Source organism: Triticum dicoccoides, chromosome 6B (assembly GCF_002162155.2).
Source record: "Triticum dicoccoides isolate Atlit2015 ecotype Zavitan chromosome 6B, WEW_v2.0, whole genome shotgun sequence".
NCBI classification, from domain to species: domain Eukaryota; kingdom Viridiplantae; phylum Streptophyta; class Magnoliopsida; order Poales; family Poaceae; genus Triticum; species Triticum dicoccoides.
Window position 1 is genome coordinate 142,094,734 of NC_041391.1, and position 8,737 is coordinate 142,103,470.

General features: G+C 48.9%; 1 pseudogene; it reads right to left on the reverse strand.

Moving 5' to 3' along the window:
• Window positions 1-2,942: 2,942 nt before the first annotated feature.
• On the reverse strand, window positions 2,943-5,320 carry LOC119320903 (annotated as a pseudogene).
• Window positions 5,321-8,737: the final 3,417 nt, after the last annotated feature.

Genomic DNA, 8,737 nt, shown 5'->3' on the forward strand with positions numbered 1-8,737 from the left:
TCCTTGACCTCCTCCCTAGATGGGAGAAGGGTTTCCCCTCTGGTCCTTGGCTCCCATGGCGTGGGAGGGGTGAGAGCCCCTCCGAGATTGGATCTATCTCTCCGTTTCTGTGTTCCCAGATTCTGCCCCTTCACCATTTCTTTTATATCCGGAGATCCGTAACTCCGATTGGGGTGATCTTTCACCCAGATCTTTCTCATAAAATTAGCTTTCTTGCGGCAAAAGAAGAGCGTCAACCACCTTACGGGGGGCCCAGGAGAGTCCAGGGCGCGCCTGCCTCCCTGGGGCGCGCCCCCTATCTCCTGCCCCCCTCGGGCACCGTCTCGCGTTGATTTTACTTCCCAAAAATCATAAATATTCCAAAATAATTCTCCCTCCGTTTTTATCCCATTTGGACTCCATTTGATATGGGGTTTCTGCGAAACATAAAACATGCAACAGACAGGAACTGGCACTGGGCACTGGATCAATATGTTAGTCCCAAAAAATAGTATAAAAAGTTGCCAAAAGTATATGAAAGTTGTAGAATATTGGCATGGAACAATCAAAAATTATAGATACGATGGAGACGTATCACCCCCTGTCTCGTGGGCTCCCTGAGGCTCCACCGACCTCAACTCCAACTCGATATATTCCTTTTCACGGAGAAAAAAATCAGAGAGAAAGTTTCATCGCGTTTTACGATACGGAGCCGCCACCAAGCCCTAATCTCTCTCGGGAGGGCTGATCTGGAGTCCGTTCGTGGCTCCGGAGAGGGGGATTCATCGCCATCGTCATCATCAACCATCCTCCATTCACCAATTTCATGATGCTCACCGCCGTGCGTGAGTAATTCCATCATAGGCTTGTTGGACGGTGATGGGTTGGATGAGATTTACCATGTAATCAAGTTAGTTTTGTTAGGGTTTGATCCCTAGTATCCACTATGTTCTGAGATTGATGTTGCTATGACTTTGCTATGCTTAATGCTTGTCACTAGGGCCCGAGTGCCATGATTTCAGATCTGAACCTATTATGTTTTCATGAATATATGTGTGTTCTTGATCCTATCTTGCAAGTCTATAGTCACCTATTATGTGTTATGATCCGACAACCCCGAAGTGACAATAATCGGGATACTTCTCGGTGATGACCGTAGTTTGAGGAGTTCATGTATTCACTATGTGCTAATGCTTTGTTCCGGTTCTCTATTAAAAGGAGGCCTTAATATCCCTTAGTTTCCACTAGGACCCCACTACCACGGGAGGGTAGGACAAAAGATGTCATGCAAGTTCTTTTCCATAAGCACGTATGACTATATAGGGAATACATGCCTACATTACATTGATGAACTGGAGCTAGTTCTGTGTCACCCTATGTTATAGCTATTACATGAGGAATCGCATCCGACATAATTATCCATCACTGATCCAATGCCTACGAGCTTTTCACATCTTATGCTTCGCTTATTTACTTTTCCGTTGCTGCTGTTACAATTCCTACAAAACTATTTTCTTTACTTTTGCCACTGTTACCTTTATTATCATACTACTTTTGCTACTAAATACTTTGATGCAGATAGTAAGTTATCCAGGTGTGGTTGAATTGACAACTCAACTGCTAATACTCAATAATATTCTTTGGCTCCCCTTGTGTCGAATCAATAAATTTGGGTTGAATACTTTACCCTCGAAAGCTGTTGCGATCCCCTACACTTGTGGGTTATCATCCAACAAGAGTGCAACAAGTTTTGTGCCACTCTTGAGAGCGTCAAGGCCCGCCCCGTGAGCGGCATTGGCATGCAAGACATGGTATCCTAGCAAGCCGCCCTCTTTTGTGTCATCAAGTTTATGCTTGCGTGTTCGTTTGCATACCATTTTGCCAATATGCTTGCATGAAATACATTTGTAGGCATTTCAAGCTTTGGACGCATTCAAGGTCCAACACGATGGCAAGTGCTTCAACAACTCCCATTGCTTTAGGGTCATCAAAGACGAGGAGAAGTTCAAGGCGCAATATGCGGCCCTCAAGTCGCGTGAGGGGAAGCAAGCCGTGGAGGAGGTTGGGGACGGCGAGAAGACTCGACAGCAGGGGAAGACCAACTCCAGGAAGGAGGACAAGCGGGGTGTGGCCTCGATTGCCTTGATCGCAACCGTGAAGGGCATGATGAACAAGAATGACTCAAGGGAGGAGAAGCGCCGACAAGAAAGGGAAGAGCAAATGAACGCCTTCATGGAGATCCAAAGGAGGAGGCTTGAGATGGACGCGGAGAAGCAAGTCGGGATGCTTGAGATCGAGGCCGCAACGCCAAGACCAAGGTGAAAGAAGTGGCTCTCGTGAGCATGATGACTGGGGTGGAGATCATGAAGGTGGATCTCAACACCGTGTCGCCAAGTAAGAGGTCGTGGTTCGAGAAGATGCAGGTCGACATGCTCAAGTTCGACGACGAGTGATCTATGGCAGCGAGCGCCATCCTTCTTTTTATGCCGGTAGGTGTGTTGGCATGACCACGGGGCTGCGATGACGTAGTCGAACTCAAGTCCCACCCCCTTTTTTGTGTGCTGGCATGTGTGCCGGCCGTTGGCGAGTGCGCCAGCATGAACTGTGGTGATATTTTTTGAAGCCGACATTGTATGCCGGCGCTGGCATGGTGCTGACATGAGACATGGCCGCTGGCATGATCTATGGCCGCAGGCCTTTTTTAAAAAAATTGGGTGCGGATATGAAATGGGTTAGCACGTTGAACGCACTGCCGACCCAAATCTAAAACAGGGCGGACGCCGGGCGGGCGGCTGACCCAAACGGACAAAAGAAGACAAATTTGCCGTCTGTTTGGATAGGCCGTCGGAGTTGCTCTTATAGATTATAGATGTGAATGCAACTGATCCTAAAAAAAGGAAATGTGAATGCAACGGACTTTCCTACTTGGTGGCTTGGTTGGGCCTCGATCGAGTGAGGTCAGGTCAGGTGAGTTTTTTTTTGAGATGTAGGTCAGGGGCAATTCCTATTTGGCGCTGCAAGCGTCCGTTACAGTGCAATTTGCAAACGGGCGCCTGCAGCCGCGTTAGATGGGCTCGGCCCATTTTGATTTGTTTTTCTTCTTTTGTTCCAGTTCCAATCGGAGCATATAGATCCCTAAATGGATTTCTTTGTATAGCCACTTCAGTCGTGCTCCTCGTTTCTCGAATGGAAAAAAAGTATCTTCTTTCTGGGAACATGCTAAACCAGAAATTCTTATGTTCGTGATTCTTCATCCACCGATGCAGAAAATCTTCCAGTTTTCCATTCTCATATGAGGCAGGAAAGTTTATGGGCAACAGGTCGGCACGAAGTGATTCATCATGTTCAAACATGAACCTTTCGCTCGTTGGGGACGGTTTATAAATCATCAAATTCCCACAAATGGAATGAGAAGTGGGTCCATGTAAATGATCGAGACCTCGCAAACAACAACGTTCCTTCCCCATATGGAGTTCGGGACCCAAGGGCAATCGTTGAGTGAACTGTATCTTATTCGTATTAGTTGACCTAAGCCGCACCATTATTGCAGGGGTGGGGCTCGGCCTCCGAACCGTACGTGGGACGAGTTTCTGCCTCATACAGCTCGGGCCGAAGACCGGGGAAGTTGAGGAGAGATGGGGAGACCCAACTACTGCCGGTCGGGACAGACAGGAAAGGGGGCGGGGATAAGCTTGTGAAGAAGCAAGCTTATTGCCCCACCCCCCAAAAACAAACCGACCCAGCAAGAAAACGTATGCGCTTTAGCAACAAAGCGCTCATCCCTTGCTTGCTGCTTCGCGTTCTTTCTATTCCATCCCAGTCCATTCCGGGATAGGCGGCTAATAGAATCTAATATGTGCAGTAGTCGTCGTCTGACCAATCGGCTCGGACACCAGACCACTTGTGCCCGCCCATTCTGTCTCGCCCTAAATGGAATGGCTCTCTTAGTTACGCTGTGCCCCGACCCGAGTCCCCACGTCCGCTTTTATCCGCCCGCAACCCGGCCAACACAACATTAGGGCCGTCCCCCCCTCCCCCCATTCTATGCTGACCCGGGCCGGGGCTCGCTTTTTGGGAAGCCCGTTCCCACCGCGCTCACGGCCCGGCTGGCCTGCCAGCGGTAGTGGGAATTCTCCCGTTCCCTGGTCAAAAAAGGGTTGGTTGGATGCGGGATCTACTCCACGAGGAGCGGTACGGACGTAGATGATATCATCACGACCTCTCTTTGCGTACCGCTAGGGATGCTTAACGCCACTTCGCCAACTGGCATTACCTGCGCTTTCGTGTCTCTCAGTGTGGTCAGCACTGGGTGTTTCCGAGCAGCGAGGCTTACACCCATTCGCATTAATTCATCCAAAGTTCCTTACCCTTATGCACGAATTTTGGAATAAGCCATCTTCCTATCAAGGTTAAGGAGTCAACTGAGCATCTCAGCGGCGGGATTGAATACCCGGATCGAATCAGAGTTCACGCCGCCCGCCCTGAACAAATAGAATAGGAGGCGTGGGCCATAGGTCGCACATAAGCCATCGGGTCGCACGACAGAAGAACACCCAACATAAAGATGCACACTCCTCCATGTGAAATAGAAAGATTCATCTTCACTTTTTTGTAGTAGTCGTGACCAACAGCCATCAGCAGTCGGCTCGTTGGTAAGGCGAGAGCTTCAAGCCCACTTTCTGGTGGCACACCCCCCAAACAAGCACCACTCGACGAGGGGGGGCGGGGAAAGCTACAGGCCCAAAACCTTCGACCCTTCTTTCTATATGGGGGTGCCCGGGGCACCTCATCTTGTCATTTTGTTGCTCATTCCCCTTAGGCCGAAGTGTTTGGCCTTTACTTCGGAGCGCCCGCTCACGCTTCGCTGACCTATCGCGTGGTAAAGAGAAGAGAGTACGAAAGACTTGTAAACAGAGCAGACCGCAGAAAGATTCTAAATATGACAAGTCCCCCATGGATTCGATAATAAGGAAATGAAGAACGGGAACGAAACGAAATAAAGCATTTCTAGCGGATGAGCTTCTCTCCATTTTGTCTGGTAATAGAATAGGGCGGCTTGCTTTGACCAACACTCCACTTTTTGCTCTGTCCATGGAGCGTATGAATTTCCTTAAATGTAGATAGACCAAAAAAGGGAATAAAGGGATAGGAATAGGAATTATAGTACCATTGGAAGAAGAGGCACCAGTGGGAACATCTCTACTGACGAACCATTTCAATAGTACGGGTGCTGCCGTGCCACGGGGCACGACCATGGAAGTAATGAAAAAGAAGAAGTTCTGTAGTTGGACCATCTGCTCTATCCGTTCGATTTGAGCTTCTCCAGAGAAGATGAGACGCTAAAAATGTAACCAAGGAAGATCTAGGTTCAGCAAACTAGTAAAACAAGGATTTACTAGTAACAACACCTGTGGAGGTTTAAAAATAAGGCAAAAACCTCCGACCTGACATTCATGAGTTTCGAATGAAGAATGAAGAGTGCCCTACCCCTCTTTTTTTCCCCTAAATCTTGGATTTGGAAGTTGGTAAAGACCCACCCCTTGTTTAAGTCAGAATGAGTCCCCGAGACATTGGCTTCTGCCAACAGTGAACTATTAAGGATCGCATCCCGCGCATATTCTACATTATAGCCTGCAACTAATTCAGCTTCCGCTTCTGGGAGATCAGACGGAGCTCGATTAGTTTCTACTAGACGAGGAATAAGGAACATAACCAATACGGGGAACAAGGGAATACTGGACCATATCTGCTTTTGCGCCATGACAATCTCACTCGAATTACAGGGACCTACACATATTAGTATAGTATACCGGGGTCCCCGGCCAGAACCACACGTGCAAGTTTCCCTGCATGTGGCTCGTCCGTGCTTTTATCCGAGGCGCTGCCTGCGACTCTTCATGGGAGAAGAGGGCTGAACTGCAAACTTTCGTGTTCAGAGCATTGCATTGTCTAAGGGAGTAGGGTGAGTAAGTTGCGCCTACCAAGCTAAGCTTTCGTCGAAAAGGCGTCACTGCTTCCTTTTCGGCGCCCGCCCTTTATTTAGATGTTGGGGCAAGGCAAGCCCAAGGAAAGTCTAGGTTGGCGCTCCATCTCGGTCGGCATCCTGCTCTCGAGAGGGTGTGGTCCTTGAGCGAACTAGTCATGTGCTGTGTTACCCCAACGCAGGGGCATTTGGTGAGGAGCTACGGTCCGGTGGTTGACAAGCCACTGATCGGAGGCGACTGGACTGGAGTGCTTTCATCAAATGATGCATGTGGGCTGAGCCATTCCCATCCCAAGTGGTGGCCCGATTCGTCCTGGCCTGGTCGGAAAGAGATTCTAAATCTCAAATATGCGCACCGAGAATAGATATCTATGTTAGCTAGCAGGGGCGGGCTTTCCCCTGGTAGTCACGCTGCGTCCTCTGACAGTCCGTCTCGTCTCATCTTTCTTTGGCTATACTTGTAGCCAGCCATATTAGCTCCACATTCCACCCTTTTTGATTTCTGACGAAAAAGGCAGTCATCAGTCGCCCCCTTTCCTATTTAGCTTTGCTTGCTGCCTATTATGAGAATAGGTCCCGGTTCAAGCGGCCCGCCTTTCATCATCATCTATACCAGCTGCCACGCACGATCCCATAGGAACGATTTCATCGCCCTAAGAAGCAGAACGCGCCATCACCTACAGCCCTTTCCTCTGCCGGGGACTTTCACGAAATGAAAACGGGCGGCAACATCGTATGCTCGACATTAGTTGCCCTGGTGTATATCCCGGAGTACTCCTATGTCCGATCTGTCACCCATACATGAAGGCCTTGGCCCCGTCCCGTGTGGAGAATGCCCCCCTTACGGAACGGCTTAGTCTGTTATTTTATTTTGTCAGAGTGGATTCGGACCGCCACTTCTCTGAAAGCATGGTTCTTGCCTCCCTCTCTCCTCCCTCCTTTGAGCTCGTCCATTCGTTGGGTGATCCCTTGCTCTCACGTTCGAGTGTTTGCTCGTCGTTTAGGCCGGTGAGTGACATTTTTGCTCATTGCAGTCGCCTCCGGGGTTCTTCGCACCTGGGTAGTACCAGGACCCTTGTGCCCCGGACTGCACTGCCCGCCCTATGACCCAAAACTCAAAATGAGCCTTGCGACAAGACGCGGACATTCCTCATGCTGCGGTTCCCTCCGGTCCGTTCCCGGGTTGGGTTAGGGGAAGATCCGAGCGATTGCCTTCGCGGATCTAAACGTGCTCACAAGGCGCACAATAAGAATAAGACCAATAGAGACTTCATAAGGGACCATTTGAGCTGCAGATCATAATGCTCCTAGAAAGGCATATTTCGAATATAGAGGACGTTCCCAACAATCCACAAGAATATCATACCCAACTATGAACCGTACGAGCACATCCTCTGTCACCCCCACCGCGCTTACGGCTCTATACCCCAACCCAACTTGCTCTGGCCCTGGGTCCTCCCGCATCTCTTCCTCGGTAAGCGGACCCTGGAAGCTGGGGAGTATCCGCTTGGGACTGATAGAAAACAGCATATCTTTTCCCTCCTGACCCCTATAAAAATCTAGTGGAAGTCCGATCGCGTCGGAGACATCTTTATCTGATTTTGAGGCTTCGTCGTCCGGCTCCTCCAAAATTATGTTAGGATCGGCTGGCTCATCCTCATCATCCGAAAAGAAAACAGAGACAAAACAGATTTGTTTCAATGACATATCTAATCAGACTGAAATTGATGTCGAAGACACGATCATTCACATCAATTGAAGCAGGCAGGAAGGGCGCGGAAGCTACCGTTTAACGAATGCAATGCAAGCAAGGTAGCTTGCTTACTCTCCATCTAGCGTGCGTTGGCGGCAAGGAAGGAGGCATTGGAAAGGCTAGACCATACACATTAATTAGTACAAGAAAGAGGCATTCGGGAAGCGACTAGTCGCTTCTGGCGAAGCTTAACAAAGGCCAACTACTACATAGAGTACTACCAGTCATGAGTGATAGTGAAGCCGTCGGAGGCAGAAGCTGTCGCTTGACGGACGAAGCCGAGCCGATATGATAGGCGGGCGAAGTGAGCGAGACCAAGACGGGCCAGACGTGGAGTGGCGAAGGGGGCCTACTATACGTATACGTGATTAGTAAGCGGTTCAAGACATCGAACGAAAAATCAAGTGAACTAATGAACAGTGTGATTGATCAGACAAGTACCAAGGAGCAAGAAAACGTATGCGCTTTAGCAAGGGATGAGCGCGAAATCCGTTGCTTGTTCTTTCGGTAGCCTTCTTTCATTTCCGAATTTGCTTGCGAGCAGTCCTTGCATTAGTATGAGTTCGTTGACTGCGTAAGGGCGATCCATCTTGATGACGAATTCCACGATAACGAGAAATAGAAATTAATCGTTCGATGTCTGCTCGTTCTCCCCTCTTCAATTCCCAATGAACAACATGATCTTGAGCTATCATTTGTTCAATTTGGTCGATCTGATACTTAGTTAACTCATTCATCTTGATGTTCCCACTGATACCTAATCGATAACAAAGCTGAATGGCTTTTTTCGGTCCAATTCCATCCATTTTTGTTGAGGCAATTCTTACTTGTTCATCGGGAAGTGATCTGGCTCCTGAGATATATGACATTCTTTATCCTTATCTTTTCCTGGTCTTCTCGGCTGGAATCTACAATCTACACCTCTCCAAACACAAACGCAATATCTTGAGTACCCGGAACCATGTTTAGTGCTGCAAAAGCGCAGCTGTAGCCCCCTAGAATCTTCGGCTCCTCATTTTTAT